Here is a 22,691-nt window from a genome sequence, read left to right as displayed (position 1 = left end):
AGCCCAACCCATGAAAAACATCCCAGACCATTATTTCTCCTTCACCAAACTTTACAGTTGGCACTATGCATTGGGGCAGCTAGTGTTCTCCTGGCATCCACCAAACCCAGATTTGTCCGTTAGACTGCGAGATGGTGAAGCGTGATTCATCACTCGAGAATGTGGTTCCACTGCTCCAGAGTCCAATTGCGGCGAGCTTTACACCACTCCAGCCAACGCTTGGCATTGCGCATGGTGATCTTAGGCTTGTGTGGCTGCTCGGCCATGGAAACCCATTTCATGAAGCTCCTGACTAACAGTTCTTGTGCTGACGTTGCTTCCAGAGGCAGTTTGGAACTCTAGTGAGTGTTGCAACCGAGGACGGACGATTTTTACGCGCAATGCGGTCCCGTCCTGTAAGCTTGTGTGGCCTACCACTTCGCAGCTGAGCCGTTGTTGCTCCTAGAAGTTTTCACTTCACAATAGCAGCACTTACAGTTGACCGGGGCAGCTCTAGCAGAGCAGAAATTTGATGTACTGACTTGTTGGAAAGGTGGCATCTTATGACAGTGCCACATTGAAAGTAATTTAGCGCTTCAGTACGGGCCATTCTACTCCCAATGTTTGTGTATGGAGATTAAATGTCTGTGTGCTTGATTTTATACACCTGTCAGCAATGGGTGTGGCTGAAATGGCCAAAATACACTCATTTGAAGGGGTGTCCACATACTTTTGGTCATGTGGTGAATATATCCTGAGATGCGGAAGAAAAAAGGTATACTTTGTGCTAAAACACAAGTATGTCAGAAGCTAGGTTTCCATCCAATTGACTACAGATTTTCTTGTGAATATTCAAAAAAAGTGAATAAAAACAATATGCACATTTTCCAACAGAGATGTGTTTCCAGGAAATTGACTTGTTGAGGATGAAAGGCTTTGCAGATACAGTGCAGGTATAGCCTACATGATGAGATTATTATGGCCATCATGTCACCAGAACAAGACCCTCAATATTTATTGTAAAGGAGCATCAAGCTCATCACCTTGCACTTTCACCACCCTGTGAAATTCATCATCATTTATTTCATCTGTTGCCTAATAAACTGCATGCTTTCCCGAGTTGTAGTGGGAGGACCATACATGTCATCACGTGACTCCAAGTTTACTTCGATATGATGGTTATTCTATCACTATTTGCGCATAAAAGCATTTCCACCTACATTTCTCTGATAATTAATTTTACTGACACAAAAAGATCCCACCGTGTGTAGCATATATTGTTTTGTCAACATTTGGTAAGTTTACTGAAAAATTTGCTGTTTCCATCAGGCCCGTCGTGACTTTTAAATTAAAAAAATAGCAGGTTGGATGGAAACCTGGTTAATGAAGGCCAAAATAAACATTTATTTATTTAATTTTGGTTTAGAAGTCTAGTATATCCAATATTATTGTATTCTGACCAGTTGCTTTCATGATTTGAAAATTAAGTATTTTTCTTGCCAGGATTCAGTTTTTATAACCTGTTAATGTAGGAGTTGTTTCTATTCATTTTGGGATTCTTTTTTAACTGTGATCTTGAAAGACTATGGGAGGTTGACTGGAAACTCTAAATAAGGAAAGATGAGCCAGCGCTTTTGCATAGTTGTCATTGTGGGGACTTACTCGGATTGAGCCCTGTCCTGTCTCTGCACTTTCCTGGTCCTGCTACACAGTCTGAGATGGACAGCCCTGTTGTAATGAAGGATGCACGTCAAGGGATGTGTAATTTAACAAACTGATGGAGAATCGATCCAATAGATTGCTAACTGATGGAGAACACTGGTTGATGGCTCAGTATTAATTTAGATAGAACAATCAAATGTCTTTCCAATTTGTTCTGAGTAATTTAGGCATGTCATGTTTTTATTGTATTTTTCTTCCATAATTGTCATTGAACAAACCGTATAGTTAGTAGATTGTCAACATTTGTGATATTGTGGATGCTTTGCCAGTCAGAGCTCAGAGACAGCTATTGGGAGAGACCAATTTAAATCTGGCACTTGTTCTCGATTGTCAAGTCTTTTAAAAAATCAAGAATAATTGCCATAAAATATGCTTAAAAACAAATCTGGAGTGTTGTGATGACATATTTTACATTGTTCTTTCAAATAATTATCTTCAATACTTCAAAGTTGTATTTTTAGTGTACCTTGTTATAGCCTGTGAATGCACTTATTTTAATTATATTCTAGGGATGGATCAAGAACCTGATCACATTTAACTGATTGTTTCTGGTTTCTAGCACTTCATTTGGAGGGGTCATTCAAGAGTTTTGAAGGGCTTCAAAAAGCAATTGTGTGTTAAAAAAAGAAATAATTATACCTCTTTTGGTTTTATGTTGACAGGCTGTAGGTTTTATGTCTTCATTAAAACTGCTCTTGTTAGATACTTTTGTGTTTACCTTTTTGTACTCCCCAACCAGAACAACCATTGTACGCAATTGGTATGATGTGGTCATATGTACTTTTAAGTAATTTGCAGTGAGAATTGCTGTTATTTTGAGGTATTTTTTTTTTTTTTTAAGATACTGGAAATTCAACAGAGCCGTATCAGCTGACCTCAGTCTTTCTTTTGGTATTTCTATGTTACATTATGCTCTATCTACACTGTCTGTCCTACTGCTGTTTATTTGTTTTGCAAATCGTTGCACGCAGTCAAGTGCAGTGGTGCCCCCACCCCCACACACAGTTCACTTGGTCACCTGTTGACGTAATGGTAACTCAATTTTAATAGCATCTCTTCGTCACATGAAGTGCCTATTAATGACATTTGTATTGTTGTCATTTATGTGCATGTTTCTGTAAGTAGACACTTTTTTTTTCAACTCTGTGTCATGCAGCATGCAGTGCATTTGGAAAGTTTGCAGACCCCTTGACTTTTTGTTATGTTACGGCCTTATTCTAAAATGGATTTTAAAAAATATATAATTCCCTCATCACTCTACACACAATACCCCATAATGACAAAGTGAAACGTTTTTTTAGAAATGTTTGCAAATGTATGAAAAGTAAAAAACAGATTTACTTATGAAAATAAGGTTTCAGAACTTTTGCTTTGAGACTTGAAATTGAGCTCAGGAGCATCCTGTTTCGATTCATCATCCTTGATGTTTCTACAACTTGATTAGAGTCCATCTGTGGTATATTCAATTGATTAGACATGATTTGCAAAGGCACACACCTGTCTACATAAGGTCCCACAATTGACAGTGCATGTCAGAGCAAAAACCAAGCCCTGAGATCGAAGGAATTGTCCATAGAGCTCCGAGACAGGATTGTGTTGAGGCACAGATCTTGGGAAGGGTACCAAAAAATGTCTGCAGCATTGAAGGTCCCCAAGAACACAGTGGCCTCCATCATTCTTAAATGGAAGAAGTTTGGAACCACCAAGACTTCCTAGAGCTGGCCGCCCAGCTCAACTGAGCAATCAGGGGAGAAAGGCCTTGGTCAGGGAGGTGACCAAGAACCTGATGGTTACTCTGACAGAGCTCCAGAGTTCCTCTGTGGAGATGGGAGAACCTTCCAAAAGGACAAACCATATCTGCAGCACTCCACCAATCAGGCCTTTATGGTAGAGTGTCCAGACTGAAGCCACTCCTCAGTAAAAGGCACATGACAGCCTGCTTGGAGTTTGCCAAAAGGCACCTAAAGGACTCTCAGACCATGGGAAACAAGATTCTCTGGTCTGATGAAACCAAGATGGAACTCTTTCGCCTGAATGCCAAGCGTCAAGTCTGGAGGAAACCTGGCACCACCCCTACAGTGAAGCATGGTGGCAGCATCATGCTGTGGGGATGTTTTTCAGCGGCAGGGACTGGGAGACTAGTCAGGATCGAGGGAAAGATGAACAGCGCAAAGGACAGAGAGAGCCTTGATGAAAACCTGCTCCAGAGTGCTCAGGACCTTAGCCCCAGTATAAGGTTAACCTTCCAACAGGACAACGTAAGAGTGGCTTCGGGACAAGTCTCTGAATGTCCTTGAGTGGCCCAGCCAGAGCCCGGACTTGAACCCGATTGAACACCTTTGTAGAGACCTGAAAATATCTGTGCCGCAACGTTCCCCATCCAACCTCACAGGGCTTGACAGGCTCTGCAGATAAGAATGGGAGAATCTCCTCAAATACAGGTGTGCCAAGCGTGTAGCGTCATACTCAAGGCTGTAATTGCTGCCAAAAGTGCTTCAACAAAATAACGGGTCTGAATAGTTATGTCAATGTAATATTTCTGTTTTGCTAACATTTTTAAACGGTTTTTGCTTTGTCATTATGGGGTATTGTGTGTAAATGAAGAAAAAAAAACGATTTAGTCAATTTTAGAATAAGGCTGTAATGTAACAAAATGTGAAAAAGGTCAAGGGGTCTGAATACTTTCTGAATGGACTGTACATCTGTAACATGCATTTCCACCCCACATAACTAATCATGCAATGGTTTCAGTCACTTGTTGATCTGTCTGCACATTTGAGATTCTAAATTCCCTGTACATCACAAAAACACAATTGCTGGAACAAAAGAGAATTTAAAAAACATGTTGAAATTAAGCAAAGGTTTAAAAATAAAACACTTAATTGTAAAGTGTGCAATGTGTGCCAGGTCAATGAATAACTAACTAGTATTTGCAAGCGATTTTGCAGAATGTGAACATTTTCCTAAAGCGTTTCCTTTCACCTTTTCTATATGTACTATACATGTATAAATGTTGTTGACCGTTTTCTGAAGTAGCCAATTCAACACTGTCTTCTGAGTACAATTGTTTTTATGATTTTGAATATTCTTGTTCATTTGTGTGTTTAAATGAGTGATAACAACATATTGATTATTCTACATTAACTAATGGTGAACTGGTTCAATGAGTCATGTTTTATACAAATGTGCCAAATAAACTCGAACCTGACTACCCTTTTTTATAGTCATTTAAATCAGTTTTCAGCAATGATCAGTCTTCGTGATAGTTCCTTGCAACAATCTAAGCAAGTATCAGCCACATGTTCATACCAAAGTGAAGAAACGCACCCTTATTCACATATACATACATACAGCACTTCTTACCACACTTATAGTGCAGTGTTTGTTCATTTAGCAAAGCAGGCGAAAGTCTTGGGACGACGGGAAGCTGGCGCCTCTAATGGGGTATTCGCACATTATTCGCATGTGGAAAGCAATGCCGAGACAAACGGAGGAGGAATGAGGGAGAAGAGGTCTAAGAGAGTGAGGGAAAAGGAGCGTGAGCTTGAATCGGATAAAAATTGTGGGAAAAATGGAGATGGTTTGTCAAAGAAGAATGGTAGAAATTGTAAGCAGAGGGATCTGAAGTCAGGAGGAGAAATGGAAGTGAATGACGGTGAAGTATCGGAGGTGGTAGGTGCGGTAAACTCATCGGAGATCGAGGTATGCACAGAGGATCAGGATGAAGAAGAGTCTGACATTAGGAGTGAAGTTTATGGAGAAAGTAGTTTCTTGCCTTTTGGCTGATTCATTTGTGGTTTCACTGTGGGTGAAAAAGGAGGTGGGTCATGTGGAATCGGTGAGGGTATCTAGAAGTGGTCTAGTGATAATTGTTTGTGTTTCTGTTGGGCAGAGGAAGAATGCGCTTAAAGTAAAACGAATGGGGGTAAGTAAGAAAAAGGCACCAATGAAATGCGTGATAACTGGGGTAACAGTTGATATAAACGTTGACCAGTTGAAGGCAAAGATTCCCGGTGTATGTGATGCTTGGCGTTTGATGCAACGTAGACAAGGTGGCTGGATGTGGGAAACAGAAGAGTCATTGTCTGTTCTTTTGAGTTTTGAAGCCTGATAAAGTTAATTTTGGATATATAATTTATCCTGTACGAGCGTATGTGCCGAATACGTTAAGATGTTACAGGTGTCAAGCTTATGGGCATGTGGCAGCAGTATGTAGGAGGGAGGGTCCAAGGTGTGAGAAATGTGCAAAAGGGCATGAGACAAAGGAATGTGTAGTATTGGGGAAAGTAGTGGAATGTGTTTTAATTGTAGGGGTGCCCATAGAGCTGGGGATCAGAAATGTCCCGTGCGGGAGAGGCAGGTTGAGGTTTCTAGGGTTAGAGTAGAGCAGAAGTTGTCATGCTGAGGCAGTGAAGAAAGTAGAGGAAGATGGGTTAAGGTGGAGGAGTGGTGAGAGTAGTAGAGATATACCAGTACAGAGCGATTGGACAAAAAGTGAAATAAGTTTCAGTAAGATTGGATTTTTAGCATTTATAGCAATGGTTATTAATTGTACTGCAGGGATGGATCGGAAGTCTCAGGAAATTGAGGTTGTGGTGGCAGATGCAGAGATGTATTTGGGTGTGCAGGACTCGACAGCAGCAGAGGTACAGGATGTGTTGAGTGGTGATGTCCAATCCCTTTAGGGTGATGGCATGAGGTAGGAATAAATACATTTAATTAGTGGATTAGGGGGGGGGGGTTCATTTATTTTATATAATTTTGAAATTAGTGAGTATAATGTTAGATGGTAGGGTATTTATTTAGTACATTTTTCTATTTCAAGTAAAGTAAAAGGGAGTTGCAACAAATTGGATGCCAATCTGCATCCATCCAGCAGGCAGGGCTAGATAGCTAATGTCGTAGCCTGGCGTAGAGGCGTCTCTGTTGCTGCTGAATGGTGATGGTTAGCTATCTGAACGTCAGTGTTCTGCGGCTGTGAAGTTATTGTTTTTGATTGAGACCAAGCCAGCTACCAATACCATACAATATGATATTAAATGATTCAGGCTGGCAAATTAAAGGTGAGTATATCTTTCAACCAGGTAAAATGATAACGTTAGCTATGTGTGTTAGCTAGCTAGCTGCGTTTCACGCGACGAGAGAAACATTGATATGTTGACACTGTCAGCTACTATGGGCTAGATAACTAGTTAGCTAGCTATCTAATAGCGGGCTAGCTAGCCAATGGAATGTATTTTATCGAAATGCTTCATTTGTTAGTTGACTGGCAACCGTGAGCTGTGCAGCTTCGCTCCGCAAACAGCGTATTGTTGGGAACTTCAGTGCGTTTTAGCAAACGCAGCTGTGGTAGCGGTATGCTATGTAGATAATATAATCACAACAATAATATCTCATTTAGCAGACCCTTTTATTAAAAACGACTTAATTCATACGTGCATACATTTTATAGATGGTCCCGAGAATCAAGCCCACTACCCTGTCCCCTTACGAAAAATATTGCTGCTGGAGTGAAGTATAATTAGTGATGGGGAGTCGACTCAAATCGATTCCTTACCCGTCGAGTCACGGTGTCGACTCCTAAGATTCAGTATTTTTTTTGCAACGGAGGAAACTATTTTCTGTAGCCTACTTCAAGAACACAAAGTCTTGCGTCTTTCACAGCAAAGAAAGACCGGGCTATGGGGGAGAGAGATGGGAAGGTCACAGCCAGGCATAGGTAGGCATATCGGCCACCAGGCAGACAGTCAGAACCGTGCATCGGTAATCAAAAATATTTAGTCTATCGCAATGCTGTATTTCGCAAGTTCTTGTATTTTAATGACTCGCGCACATTTAGTAAAGTAGGGGCTATCAATGAGTATGCTGAGTTATTCTACACACAAGACCGAATAAAAAAATGCATTGAGTTAATAAAGCTGCATACAAACATGATCTCTTTTTTGCTTTCTTGAGTAATGCAACTCCAAAATGCAGGTGTTTCAGCCTAGCCAGCCAGCGGAACATAAGGAGCGTAAGGGTGGTAATGTTCTCTAGTTGCGCCGTGATTGGCTCAGTGTTCTCACTCATGGGGACACTACGTCAGTGCAAAATCTATGGAGAGAGCTAGAAAATTCAAGCCCCTTGGCTGCTGCCAAATGGTTACATTAGAAGTGCCCATCCAAGAAGGCTCAAGGTAATTGGCCACAGGTAAAATTACGTCATCTACAGTAGCTTTGATTGTCAACATCATGCTTTCAAAATATTAGCTAGCAAGCTAGCAGTCATTATCATGAATCAAGTCGACAATCTACTGTGGCTCAGTTGGTAGAGCATGGTGTTTGCAACGCCAGCATGGTGTGTGCAACGCCAGGGTTGTGGGTTCGATTCCCACGGGGGAATATTCACGAACTCTACCAAACCTTTTCGGCTGGGAAGCATGCGGACACCAACTCCCCACCTGATCAAAGAACATGAAATCACGCTTCTGCTTAAAAGCCTACTGAGGCATGGAATGCAATAGTTCGAACATGTCGACCATGTCCTTTTGTGTATAACATGAAATTTGTAGGCTACACCAGACAAAGGCATTCATCACCGATCAAGGAGGGCAAAGCAGCAGCTGAGTACTGAGCACCAGCTACGTAGGCAGCGGATTGGGCAGCAGCTACGGGAAAAAAATATCCTGCACATGCACAGAGATCTTTCTCTTTAGCCAGGCAAATTGAGTTTCCAGAAAATACGGAACCACAGCTACTCCATTTATAGTTTTGTTTATATATTCGTTTTTATTTCTATTAGTTTCAGTTTAGTTTTCAGATCCATTTTACTTGTTTTTATTTAATGTTTTAGAAAAACATTTCTATTTCGTTTATATTATTTAGTTTCAGTTTTCGTGTTAGGAACAGAAAGTAGCCTATGTGTGGGAGGCTAGGAGACATTTGTGTTGTATATGTTTTGGGATGTAACTTCTAACAACTTGAAAACATGACTCTTTGTCCCAGTTCATTTGCAAAATAAAGTTTTGACCCACATGGTTCTGATTCATCTTTATTTTTGAGGAAAATTGTTCTAAGAGGGGATGACGTACCCAGAGGTTTGATGTTGTTTTCTCATGTCAGCTCATGTTAACACGTGGCTCTAGTCTAATCTGATTTAATGGACCACACACACCACACCGACTGTTGATCTGCCGTTTGTTCGGCACGGTGTGTTTTAGGGACCACTCGCTGGTGGACGTCTGACTAATTACGTTTGGCACTCAGTTCAGATGTGCTAAGTACTCTCGGGACGACTAATGCTACCAGTGTGTCCAAGCCTTTACAGCCCTATTTTTTTAACCCAGCAGACTGTTCCCAGCCGGAGCCTGAACTAGTTTGGGTCTCAGAAAGCCCCATCTGGTGTGCACAATGGGAGGGAGAGAGCTGTCCATATATTCCAAGAAAAGACTGCCTTAGTGGTATAATGTCTTTGGAGGGGTCGTGACTGAAGGGTCTATACCTCAGGACGCCGAAGGGAAATGAAACCCCACCTGTCCAGGGTCTGTGATTTAGAGGGTGGGGTTTTAAGGCTCCTGACCTATCCCAATGATGAGGGATTTTTCCCCCCTTAGGGCCAAGCCTTTGTGGCTGAGTTTTGGCATTTCCCCGGATTTCCTTGCAAGAGTGGATGTCAAATACGTCAAAAGAGCGTTACCAATGCTTAGAGGTCCCTTTGACCACCCCATTCCGATTTTATGTCGCCTTGTAACTACTGAAATTACATTGTACAATAGTTTACCCTTCCAAAACTAGGCTACATAGAATCTAAGTATACTGAATAAAAATGCAACATGCAACAATTTCAAAGATTTTACTGAGTTAGTTCATATAAGGAGATCAGTCATTTGAAATAAATAAAGCCCTAGTCTATGGATTTCACATGACTGGGCAGGAGTGCAGCCATGGTTGGGCCTGGGAGGGCATAGGACCACCCACTGGGGAGCCAGGCCCAGCCAATCAGAATGAGTTTTTTTTTCCCACAAAAGGGCTTTATTGCAGACAGAAATGCTCCCTCCCCTCAGACGATCCCGCAGGTGAAGACACCGGATGTGGAGGTTCTGGGCTGGCGTGGTTGCACGTGGTCTGTGGTTGTGAGGCAGGTTGGGTGTACTGCTAAAATGATGTTGGAGGCAGCTTATGGTAGAGAAATTAACATTAAATTCTCTGGGAACAGCTCTGGTGGGCGTTCCTGCAGTTAGCAGAACAATTGCACTCTCCCTCAACTTGAGACATCTGTGGCATTGTGTGACAACTGTACATTTTAGAGTGGCCTTTTATTGTTCCCAGCACAAGGTGTACCTGTGTAATGACGATGCTGTTTAATCAGCTTCTTGACATGCCACACCTGTCAGGTGGATGGATTATTTTGGCAAAGGAAAAATGCTCACCAACAGGGATGTTAACAAATTTGTGCCCAAAATTTGAGAGAAATAAGTGTTTTTGTGAGTATAGACAATTTCTGGGATATTTTATGTCAGCTCATGAAACATGAGACCAACACTTTACATGTTGCGTTTTATATTTTTGTTCAGTATTGATTGATTTGATTGGGGAATGGAAAGCATGAAGTTGCTGAAGCATATGTGTGTATTAGATTTTATTATGTCCTGTTAATATGACAATGTGTCTTCCATTTCATTCCAGGTATTTGAGGAAAAGATCTGCAGGGGAACTCTAGACTACACAACCACTGTCCATATCTGCCTCTGTGGATCTCCTCTGTGTGTGAAAATGGATCCCTGATAGTTGCCTGGCTGAAGGATCAACACGCTGGACTTTAAAGATGGAGAGGAAACGTAGAAAGAAATTAAAGATGCTCAGGCCGTGTGCAAGAAGGGCACCGATGAGCGCTGGACATGAACTACGTTGTTGATTGCCATAGCCATATTTTTGTCTTGTCATATGTTAAAAAATCCCCCCTGGCTGCTAGGAGACCTTCTCTGGGCTTGGAGGGATACAGACTATTTCTAGTGAACAGAAAAGGAAAGCTTGGACCATGACCCTGGTGCCTATATGTTTCTCCATACTAGTGATTCTGCTATGTGGCAGGTTCATTCTAGCGGGGATAGAGGAAGGGGATGAGGCTACTCTTCCAACCCTGATGAGACCCACAGTTCCAACTGCTCAAGTCTCACTGTGAAACGGAAGTTTTCCACCAAAGTAGTCGAACATGGTAAGCTATGTTACTGTAGTTTACATACTAGAACACCAATGCCAGGCAGGTAATACTGAGGGCTGCCTCTTGGCTACTACTATGGAACTTCTGAAAAATCTTGAGTGACATACAAGGTCCTTAGTCCATACTCACCATTCCCTAACAACACCTTGTCTTGTCATTATTTGGGTCAAAGCCAAATCATGTTTGTGAGATATATTCAGGCCACATTCTCTTTACGGTGAATGCCATTTACGACATGTAAGTCAAGTTTATCTTTCTGTTTTATGGTGTTTGTTCAATGAATTGTCACTCATTGACCACAGACCGATAACACAACGTGCACATGGCAGGACTATCACTGTCAAGCTTCTCTACTCTCTGGCTGGAGGTTCCCACATGGCTTGGCAGACTTTATCCCAGGGTTATTCAACTCTTACCCTACAACGTCTGGAGCCTGCTGGTTTTCTGTTCTACCTGATAATTAATTGCATCCACTAAATCAGTTCCTGATTAGAGGGGAATAACAAAAAAAAGCAGTGGAACTGGCTTCAAGATCCGGAGGTCATGTTTACACTTGACACTTACATGCGACTTCTTCAATCAGAATCGAAGATCGCATTGAAAAGACTGGTCTAGACGCACAAGTCGATTTGTTGTCGGATTGTGTACAGATCTTGCGGATGCATCCGGACTAAGGAGAAAATCAGGCTACCGAAAGCTCGTACAGTGGGCGACGTCATCAGCACTACTCCCACAAGTCTCAAAGGTGTGTTTTGGGACCAAGAGGCACCTTTTAATTATAACTTTGGAGGAAATATTTTCCTAGTGTGTGATGAACGTGTTTGCTGGACTCATAAATGCTAGTCATCTAGCTAATATTTTGAAAAAGATTGTTTGGCTAGAGTTATGCTAACCTGTTTGCAATGCTTGCTAGCATGCTTGCTAGCATGCTTGCTAGCATGCTTGCTAGCATGCTTGCTAGCATGCTTGCTAGCATGCTTGCTAGCATGCTTGCTAGCATGCTTGCTAGCATGCTTGCTAGCATGCTTGCTAGCATGCTTGCTAGCATGCTTGCTAGCATGCTTGCTAGCATGCTTGCTAGCTAGCTACAGAGGTTAGCTACAGTAGTTAGCTACTGCCATCAGTTGTTGTGGTATTGTCATATTTCACCTATTCCACTGTTTGTAGAATGCATGCTGCTATTTGAATATGGCGCCGGTAGACTCATTTAAATGTAGGTGTAGATGCATGACATGTTCGGAATTCCATGGTCAGAATACTAAAGCTGCATGAACTGTCAAGTCTAGACACGGCCAGAGTTGAGTTTGAGGGCTTTAGCTAAACTGTTGTTGGATCCTTCATTGTTCGGTGGAGTATTCATTGGCTGTTGTCCCAGAGCGTACATACCACCCTCCTTCCACTTAAATGTACAGTGCTCCAGTCAGGGTAGTCTGTCTGGGGTGCATGTCTGTGCAGCCCTGCTGGCTGAGCACCATGCCTGAATATAACATGGTATTTATATTCCGCAGCCCTATTTTTCAATGAATTCCTACTGACCCAGTGAGAGCAGTGCATTGTGAAGCAGGGCGAGGGGTCATCATGACAGAGTGGTTGGGCTAAGCGGTCAAGATCATGTGACGGGCCTTGTGCAGAGTTAATAAAGAATTGGCTTGTAGTTTTGTCTCTGCCAACACATTCGTACTAAATTCATGAAAGTTAAGCTGCATTGGTACCACGCCCCAGGGGTCTGTGCAATTGTACAATGGCACAATGTAGCTAACTGAAAGTTATTCAGTATGATTTGATTCTAGGCCTCCTTTTGTCATCCATTGCTGTTCTTATGGGCTTTTATTTCACTGTTTTGGTTATTTTCTTTTGCTCAATGGTTAGTGTTAATTCTCAAGAACTGTGTAGTCTAGTTAGATGTTATTGAAGTTGTTTGTCAGTCAAACGTAATAGGGCTTTATATTTCCCTATTGCAATTAAGTGACAGCAGAGGAACTGCTAGTATAATGCTGCACTATTGTGTCCTTTAATCCAAGGGAAGTGCAGACTTGAAGGGTATCACTGTACCAGCCCAGAGATGTAACCGGGAAATTTTCTTTCTAGAAACGAGAATATTACAGTGACTGTAATGGCAAACCCTGAGGTTTATGGACAACTTAAACCAATGGAGTAATTCGTTTTACCTATATCTCTCTCCCCAAATGGCAATGCCACATATAAATCCGTTGACATTGGAATGTCCCACAGCCGAAGCACAACTACCCTGGAGATGTTTAATGATTACCCTGTTCTCTCTTTTTCCAGAGTACATTGTGGCATTTAATGGCTACTTTACAGCCAAGGCACGCAGTCACTTCATCAGTAGTGCTCTGCGGAGCGCCGAGGCCCTGGACTGGGGCATTGTGCTCCGGGAGAACCCAGCCAGTGACTTCCCCAGTGACTTTGAAGTGGTGCAGATCCGCCAGGCCTCTCAAAGCAGCCTGCTCACCCTGGAGGACCACCCCTACATAAAGAGGGTCACGCCCCAGCGCAAGGTGTTCCGCACACTCGAGTATATGCCTGACTGTGAGTCTCCATCTCCACTCAGCCCTGCTTTTCTTGTTTTAACTGATCCACATACTTTGTCATATGGACTGTCCCCATATCCCACGTGTGTGTCAAGTTGTATAGCTGCCCTCCGGTCCTGTTTTTCTGTGTTTGATCACCCCCCCGAAGTCTTTCCCCCTGGTAAACTCACCATGTTATTGTCCCTCACTTGAAACCGTGTCATGAAACTGTTCGATCTCACATGTCCACTCACCAAACTGCTCCCATACACACAGCCTCCTTTCAGTCAATTGGTGCTTATTTTATCTCTGCTACACAGTAGCTTTAGTTTGGTCAGTGTGCTTTTGTTTCAGTGCTCCAGGCAGTTTCAGTGCTCTGTTCTGTCACTGTGTTTGGACATGTTAGACGTTTAGCAGGGATCATATATCATGTAGCACCTACCTCCTAATCAACAGTGGGGCAGCTCCAGAGCACTGTTTGTGCCCGGGGGTTGGTAGAAACTCCTCTCAGGATCTGGGTTGGAATGAGAGTGCTGTTTCTGGGCACATTGGAGCCGCCTCCACCCCAAAGCCCTAAATAGTCGTCCTCCTCCCACCACCTAGTCTGCATCTGTAGTGCACCTCCTGGATCCACTCACCACCACAATGACCATGCTGCACTACAAACCAACACCAGTACCACTAACTGCCACCAATTTAAACATGATTTAATTGAAAGGGGACATTTAAAATGAACTTGATGGAAGGGGAGTGCACTTAAAATCACAGTGCTCTCCTTGCGTGATGTGAGTTGATGAACCTTTTCATAGTTTTCAGTGATGTTTTATTCCATTGACATTAATCAGACTAAAGTTATCTCTACATGTTGACCTCCTGGATCCATTTAGAGGTGGTAATAATTATGAGTAGGCAGTGGCGGTATCATCATCTGTTGGAGTGACTGTAGGAGAATAGAGTGTAATATAATTACACTTCATAGTGGAGACATCAGCAGCTCTGTCAGTGTCACTGAAGACTGTTAGTGCAATAGGGCCATTTCACATGATTCGATCAGTTGTGCTTGTTAGTCACCCACCACCATCTCCTATATCTTGTCTCTGAATATTGTAATGGTCTGGTCACGGAGTGCTGTTTCATTTGGAACCCAATCAAGTTCAACGAGCTCATGTATTCTTCATGATTAACTAAATTCAGTAGCTCGTTAACATGCAGATTATTTTAAATGAGAACAAAAGAGGTTACTTCACTGTATGCAGAATAGAGAGATTTCCTATCACATTGGGGAGCTATGAATTTCTCTCAATAGTGTGCAAACACTACCAATGTATGACTGAATGTTTGTTTTTCACTCTTGGCCTTTTTCAGCAACGATTGTTCTTGACGTTTTCCTCTCTTGTCATCCCTGCCCATCAGCGCCGGACTCCGGGGCACCCTGCAACAACAACACCGCTGGACCCAGAAGTGGCAGTCGTCCCGGCCGCTGCGCCGGACTAGCCTGTCTCTGGCCTCGGGCTTCTGGCACGCCACGGGCCGCCACTCCAGCCGAAGGCTACTGAGAGCCATCCCCCGACACGTGGCCCAGATACTGCAGGCTGATGTCCTCTGGCAGATGGGACACACCGGTGAGGACAGACAGCAGGGGGCACTGTGTCTGTCTGGTTAATAACAGGTTGTGTGTAAACAGTTGAATGAGTGTGTTTCTGTACATCTTGCAGTTGTAGTTTGTGTACATTTATTTGCTGGTTGATTCTAACTGTCCGTATTCTCTGTGTAGGTTCCACTTTCTCCACAACACACATACACAATATATTATTCATGGTCAAACTTTGCTTTGTGAGAGAGACGTTGTTGCTTTTTGTCTGTGAGCAGAATAACTTCAGAACATACTCTTAACAAGGAGTGGCTGCTGCATTCCCTACCAGAGGCATTATTCGTTTCTGCTGAAACATGGCTAATGGTGAACATTCTTCTATAGTCTGCCAACAGTTCACTCTCAATTTATTTGGTTCAATAATTACTATTACAACACATCTCAATGGGTTGTAATACATCTTGTGTCTGTAAACATTATGCTACAGTCTGGTGTATAGGCCTAGTAGCATTAAAGCATTTGATTGATAAGTTAGTCTACTTGTCCTGCAGTTTCTGAAGGAGGCAGTTTCTGAAGGAGACACCTTACTCAGCAGCATTTCTTTAAGAGACCATGAACACCTCGTTCGCAGTGTTAGTGACAGACTAAGTGTTATCGGCTGAATTGCAACAATTGTTTTCAGGTTCAAGATGCAGTTAAAATTGAACAGAAAGACTGTGTCAGTGGTCTGATGATGCTGTTTTTTCCTGTGGACCGTTTGGGATAAATGAAATCGATAGATATCCTTCACTTCAAAACAACAAGGACACAGACATTTAGCAGTATCAATCTACTTTCTATCCAGGGAAGGAGCTGACACACTTTCACTTTTATCTCAACTTATGGTTGTCTCTTAAGATCCAGACTGAGTTTAATTCTCACGTCTCTTACAAATGGGTTTATTGCACCTCCATCTCTCCTTCTGTCTGTTTCTAAAACCTCATCCCTCTCTTTCTCATAGCAAGCTGTTGAGTCCGATGGAAGCTCTGCTTTTTATTCCTCATCTTTATTGATCATTGAAACATAATGCAAAGTTAATGTAATAGTTGTTAATAACCCAGCTGTGTCCCTCCTACAGCACGGTGTTGAAAAGGGAGCTGGTGAACCCAGCCAGTATGAAGCAGGCTCTGATCTCCTCAGCACGGAGGCTTCCTGGAGTCAACATGTTTGAACAGGGCCATGGAAAACTGGACCTCATCAGAGCCTACCAGATCCTCAACAGCTACAAACCCCAGGCCAGGTACTGCACACACTCTGCACACTCATCATACACTTTGTTTTACATAGTATTCACTTTGTTATATGTTCACTCTTTTAACTTCTTGAAAGGTTCTAGCAATGTCCAGCAGTCCACTTTCATAACTCTGACCTGATCATGTTGATTTTGTTTGTCTTTAGTCTCAGTCCCAGCTACATCGACCTGACTGAGTGTCCCTACATGTGGCCTTACTGCTCCCAGCCCATCTACTACGGTGGCATGCCCACCATTGTCAACGTCACCATCCTCAATGGCATGGGTGTGACTGGCAGGATTTTGGACAAGGTACTTTTGTATTGAAGGCTTTAGGTCTCATGTCAAAACATAAATAATATAAATTGATCTGACATGCTGTGTTATTTTTGTGTCATCCTCCCATTTGTTGACATTCTCCTTTATTGTGCTCTCCAGCCCATCTGGCAGCCTTACCTACCACAGAATGGTGACCACATTGATGTGGCACTCTCCTATTCGCCAGTTCTCTGGCCCTGGGAGGGGATTGCCCAGGGACATGTGATGGTGACCGTGTCTTCGCCTGTTGGGAATAATGTGAGTAATAACCAGGATGTGTTTGGCATAGTTACCATATCTCACCATTCACTTTTTTATGTTATTTCTGTAATCTCACACTGCCATCCTCTAATGTAGATGTATAACCAGAGAGCACAATATTTAGATACTACTGTTAGGGTTAGAGTTAGCAAGCTACCTACTAGCAAAGTAGCTTGCTGTATCCTGGGTCAATGGTTCAATGTTCTGACCCTCATTGTTGTCTAATTCCTCAGTCTGAGGTGGATGGGGAGATGACCTCTACGGTTAAATTGCCAGTCAAGGTGAAGATAGTGCCCACTCCTCCTCGTAGTAAGAGGGTTCTGTGGGACCAGTACCACAACCTGCGCTATCCGCCTGGCTACTTCCCTCGCGATAACCTGCGCATGAAGAATGACCCACTGGACTGGTGAGTTCTTTGGACAACTATTTAGCTCTGTATCACTGTTTAGTTTTAAGAGAGAAGATTAGGCTGTTTGGGGTCATTGCAGTGCAATTCTTAAAACGTGCCTATAGAGGGTGCCATTTAAGAGCAAGCCAGACCTTTTCCCCCTTTACAATCATTGCTTTTTTTTGTGATTGGTGTCTTGATATTGGCTTTGTCTGAATAATTTGTAGGAATGGAGATCACATTCACACCAACTTCAGGGACATGTACCAGCACCTGAGGAGTATGGGTTATTTTGTGGAGGTTCTGGGTGCACCCATCACCTGCTTTGATGCTAGTCAATATGGTGAGAATGTTTGAAATCTTTGTCAGTTGATTGTGATCTAACATATTTTAGAGCTGGATATGGGGGAGCAGCACATGAATGAATGGCTTATCATGCTGTCATTGCTTACAGCAATAGTTCCAGTGCCTCCGCATGCATAGCAGAGCTTGTTTTTCTGTATCTGGTCTCGGGCTGACATTTCCTGTGTGTGTTTAGGGACATTGATGATGGTGGACAGTGAAGAGGAGTACTTTCCAGAGGAGATAACCAAGCTGCGGCGAGACATTGATAAGGGACTGTCTCTCATCGTCTTCAGTGACTGGTACAACATTTCTGTCATGAGGAAAGTCAAATTCTACGATGAAAACACCAGGTAGGTATTATAACCCCATTTTGTATCTTCTCTGAATCTCTCTCCTAAAGACCTCATTAAAACATCAAAGGACAGACAGGGCGTCAAGCCTCAGCATAGCCTGTGTCAATAGGGGATGGCGGTAGCTTCGAGGTTAGAAGAGTGGGACATCAACCAGAGGGTTGCCGGTTTGAATGCCAGTGCTGATGGGGTGTAAAATCAGGCACGAGAAAGCCGTCAATCTCAGGAGTCACCTAATGCCGAGGAACTAAACCAGGCGTCCATTTCCTTAATGCACACAGTTTTTGCTTAATAAAAATGTTAGACTACCCCACTTTATTGTGATTTAGTAGGACCAGTATAAAGATAAGAAATCCATCGCAGATCTGACTTGCAAAGACTAGGCTGCCTTATCATATTCCCCAGATTTCTCGCTTCAGAGCTATGTCTATGGTAACCTCATAAACAATTAATTTAGACGCAGCGTTTATTTGAAACAGGTGTTTATTTGCTGAAATGTATGCCGATGCCCAGCATATTAGCATAGACATGACATCAGTCAAAACAAGACATGGTATCAATAACGAGACGAGCTGAAATGAGCCATCTACGATTCCCCCCATAGCAGCTTCTTGTCATTGTTGCTAGCTATCTGACCATCTAGAATTATAGCAACACACTGCCCCATCGATACGTGCACATCGTTTTCGTGACGTCAGCTAACCCATCTGTTTTAGAATTGGCCTTTCATTTGTATCCCCTCTCATGGGTTGAATATGTTCTCCTCAGGCAATGGTGGATGCCAGACACAGGGGGCGCCAACGTGCCAGCTCTGAATGATCTGATCTCTGAATGGGGGATGGCCTTCAGTGATGGGCTCTGAGGGAGACTTCACCATGGCAGACCACGAGAGTAAGAACACACGCGCTCACACACCCTCATTCACTCGCTGTGTCACTCATTTGTGGATAAATCTAGAAAATGAATCAAGGTGAGATGGATTAATAAATGTTATATTATTTAGTGTAATGTTTAAACTCATCTGTCTCCTCAGTGTACTATGCATCAGGCTGCAGTATTGCAAAGTTTCCAGAAGATGGGATTGTGATTGCCAAGACCCTAAAGGATCAAGGTATTGCAAACACCCACTTCCACCTGACAGCTGTTACCATGGAGATGTTGCTGTATATTCTTGTTTCTCTCCTTTCTCTTGTCTTTTTCACATATTCCCCCCCTTTCTTTTTCTTCCCAAGGGCTGGAAGTCTTGAAGCAGGAGACTGCGATTGTGGAGGGTGTTCCCATACTGGGAATGTACCAAACACCGTCTGAAGGGGGAGGTCGGATAGCCCTTTACGGAGACTCAAACTGTATAGATGACAGTCACAGGCAGAAAGGTAGACCCCACCTGCATTTTCAGATATCTAAAACCATATCTGAGAAACTGTCAGTTATTGAAAATGTAATGATTTAAACTTATCTGAAATGATCAGTTGGTGTGGTTTTGACCGTTGTGTCTCCCTCCCCCATATATTGTTTCTGGCTACTGGATGCTCTCCTGCAGTACACCTCCTACAGCTTGACACCTCCCAGTCTCACCCACTCCAAAAGCAGGGTGGCTCCTCCCCCTGGCTCCGACCGCCCCCAGCCAGAGAGACTGGAGGGTAAGACAAAGCCTTCAAACATATCCAGCTCAGCACTTGTTTCAGCTTTACACACTTAGTAGCTATCCTCCTCCTCCAGGTAATCATCTATATCGGTATTCAAAGGTATTGGAGGCTCACCTGGGAGACCCAAAGCCACGCCCACTCCCTGCCTGCCCTCACCTGTCATGGTCCAAGCCACAGCCACTTAACGAAACGGCACCCAGGTGTGTGCCGATTCTCTAAGCAAATTAACAATGTCCCTACCCCCTGAAGTGTTATTCCTTTGTTCATTTCCATCTCCTGCATTTCCTTTCATTTTCTATCAAACATATGGGGAGATTATTTTGAATACACTCAACTGTTAATCTCCTCCATATTGATAAGTGTCGTAACGTGCATCCATGCCTTTGTTACACAGTAACCTATGGAAGCACCAGAAGCTGCTATCTATTGACATAAGACAAAGTGGTGCTGCCCAACATCAGAAACTACAGACCTCAGGTCCGGCCTCTGTCTCCTGGGGAGAGTGGAGCCTGGGACATCCCTGGAGGTGAGAATACATACCGAGTAGCATTATCACCTGCTCAACAGCACATGTTTCAGAGGTACTGTGTTCTGAGTCCGTTTGTAAAACTGTCTAGTCACTGTCCATTTTGACAATGCTAATATGTGTTGCTGCCTGCCTCCAGAGTTACTAAGTGACCCCTGACACCCATGTCATCTCCCCAGGTATAATGCCAGGACGCTACAACCAGGAAGTGGGCCAGACCATCCCCATGTTTGCCTTCCTGGGAGCCATGGTTGTGCTGTCCTTCTTTGTGGTGCAGCTCACCAAATCCAAAAGCAAGCCCAAACGACGGAAACCCAGAGTCAAACATCCAACTTACTTTCAACAGCAGCAGCAGCAGCAGCAACAACTGGCACCAAACAGGCAAGAACCCCACAGTGTGAGGCTGCCTTCCCAACCACCAGACTATTAAGCCAAAGTACACAAGGCCCTGAACTCTGGAAGACTATTGCTGAGATGTTGAGACAGTGTGTGCTTCTGCCTTTGAGTTGGGGCTGTTGGATGAAGAAGATTCATAGGCAGTTTGTTTGACTTTGAAATATGCAGCCTACAAACCCAGTCAATGTTTTCCACAGGATCCTGCCCCCACTCTTCAAAGGAGCTTTTCTTTCCATTGACCAAATGGAGTTTGATTGAAATGTCTGTCCACTTTTTGTATTTGAATTTACATCGTCCCCGATTGGCCTCATCTTCCCTGTGTTCTTTTAAAGTCAGATTAACTGGACAATTGATGTACTGATATCCTTATTTAGTACTTTTTGTTCAGGTGATTATGAGTTGCTTAATTGCTTGTCTTGTTTGTTTTTATATTTTGTATAATGAGCTCTGGTGAGGCATTCTCATATCCATCATGATTTAACTGTTAATGGAGTAGCATTGGCAAACTTTTCAAATTAATTATAAAGTGAAAGCCTTGGGTCCCTTGTTTATTTTTGTAATGTTTGTCATTCAGAAAATTAACAGTTGGGAAATCTGTGTTAAACTATGTTGAGGAAAGCTACGACGTGCAAGACCTTAATCTAAACTTATCCGAAGTTTAAGCTTTCAAAGGTGTTCTAATGTCAAAGATGACCCACGCCTCTGTCATCTATATACTGCCCCATCCCAAATGGCATGGGAATGATAGGCAGCATCTGAATTGATGAAATTATATTGTGTTTATCTTTCCCATTCATTTGACATTGAGCCATGTAGCTGGGTGCCTCGATGGATCTACACAACAGATGGGCATGGACCCATCTTCACAATAAACCACTTGAGGCCTGAAAGTGGTTTTAAGTGTGCTATCAACATATGTGGCAACTGAAGATCAGTTTCAACAACAGCATCTGAAATGTAATCTTCAGCTAAAACAAGATGAATGGCCTTGTCATGATCTGTCAGCGTGAGTGAGTGGTATACAGTCCCTCTTGGTAAAATAGCTGTCTTCCTATGTGGGTACATTCTTGATCAATGATCAAATATTTTACCTCAAAGTCATGGTCAAATAGTTTTCTAAGGACAACTCTTGCATTCATGTACTTTGGTGTTTGAAACTCTAGTGTCCCACACAGCGTCATTGTTATATATGAAAAGTGTGAATGCACCGGTTGGGATTTTCTACAGAGCTGCATTTTGATAAGTGGTTCACACATCAGAATAACTGTGTACAAATGATCTCGGTAGTGTAATCCCATACCAGAGATGCTAAAACTCCCCATCCCACTATAGCCTGCCTCAACTTCCATCAGAGCTGTCTTGAGGATCAGTCGCCTTGTCGCCCATTCAGTCGCGTCCTTGGTTGTGAAGTAGACTAATTCCATTAAAGGTGATGGGGGCCGGGCGGTCCTGCTAAATCCCCAGCTTGATCCACTTTTAATGGGGGAGAATAGCCTGTGAAAATGTCACTGGTCCCTCTCGGATGACAGCCCACAATGGATGCTAATTACCTGGAGAACATGGGAACTGACCCTGTGATCTGTGGTGAATGGATTTTTAAAATCTTGTGGCGTGAAATCACATGCCCTCTTTTCCCTTGGAAGGTTCCCAGCAGTCAGGAAAAGTAGCCAACGATTTCCCCTGCTGACATCTCCGAATATGACAGTCAGCAAATTCATACCTACAGGCTTCACCACCACAGACCTGAAGGGTATTCTACGATTGAAGCTAGATATACTCCGGGTTTTCTAAAGCTAGTCAGCTTCAGTTATCTTCACATTCTAGCTCAGGCTTCATCTGTTCTATGACGGTGGATATTGCTCGTACGACTGCCGCTAACTCTAGCAAGCTTGTAACTGTGCGTGTATGTCGAACGCCGAACTCTTCATTGAGACAATGCTGAAACATCAACCCAGGGGCAAGGCAGTGCCGCATTTTCATTATTGACAAAATGAAATATTATCTTGCAAATTCAGCAGGCTATGGTGTGAAAAAGGCTATTAGAAGTGCTGCAGTTAACCTTGCTTGAGTTAGTGGCAGCTGCACGATCAATATTCACCTTCATAGTATGGATGAACGTCGAACTGGAACGTGAAGATCACTAAAGCTTGCTAAATTTATAAAAGCTTGA

At 43.0% G+C, this 22,691-nt stretch overlaps 1 pseudogene; it reads left to right on the top strand.

Moving 5' to 3' along the window:
- The first annotated feature begins 6,263 nt into the window (after window positions 1–6,263).
- On the top strand, window positions 6,264–21,070 carry LOC115197768 (membrane-bound transcription factor site-1 protease-like; annotated as a pseudogene).
- The last annotated feature ends 1,621 nt before the right edge of the window (window positions 21,071–22,691 follow it).

This window comes from Salmo trutta, chromosome 7 (assembly GCF_901001165.1).
Source record: "Salmo trutta chromosome 7, fSalTru1.1, whole genome shotgun sequence".
Classification (NCBI taxonomy): domain Eukaryota; kingdom Metazoa; phylum Chordata; class Actinopteri; order Salmoniformes; family Salmonidae; genus Salmo; species Salmo trutta.
The sequence above is the reverse complement of the archived record's forward strand: the minus strand, read 5'-3'. Positions and strand labels throughout refer to the sequence as shown.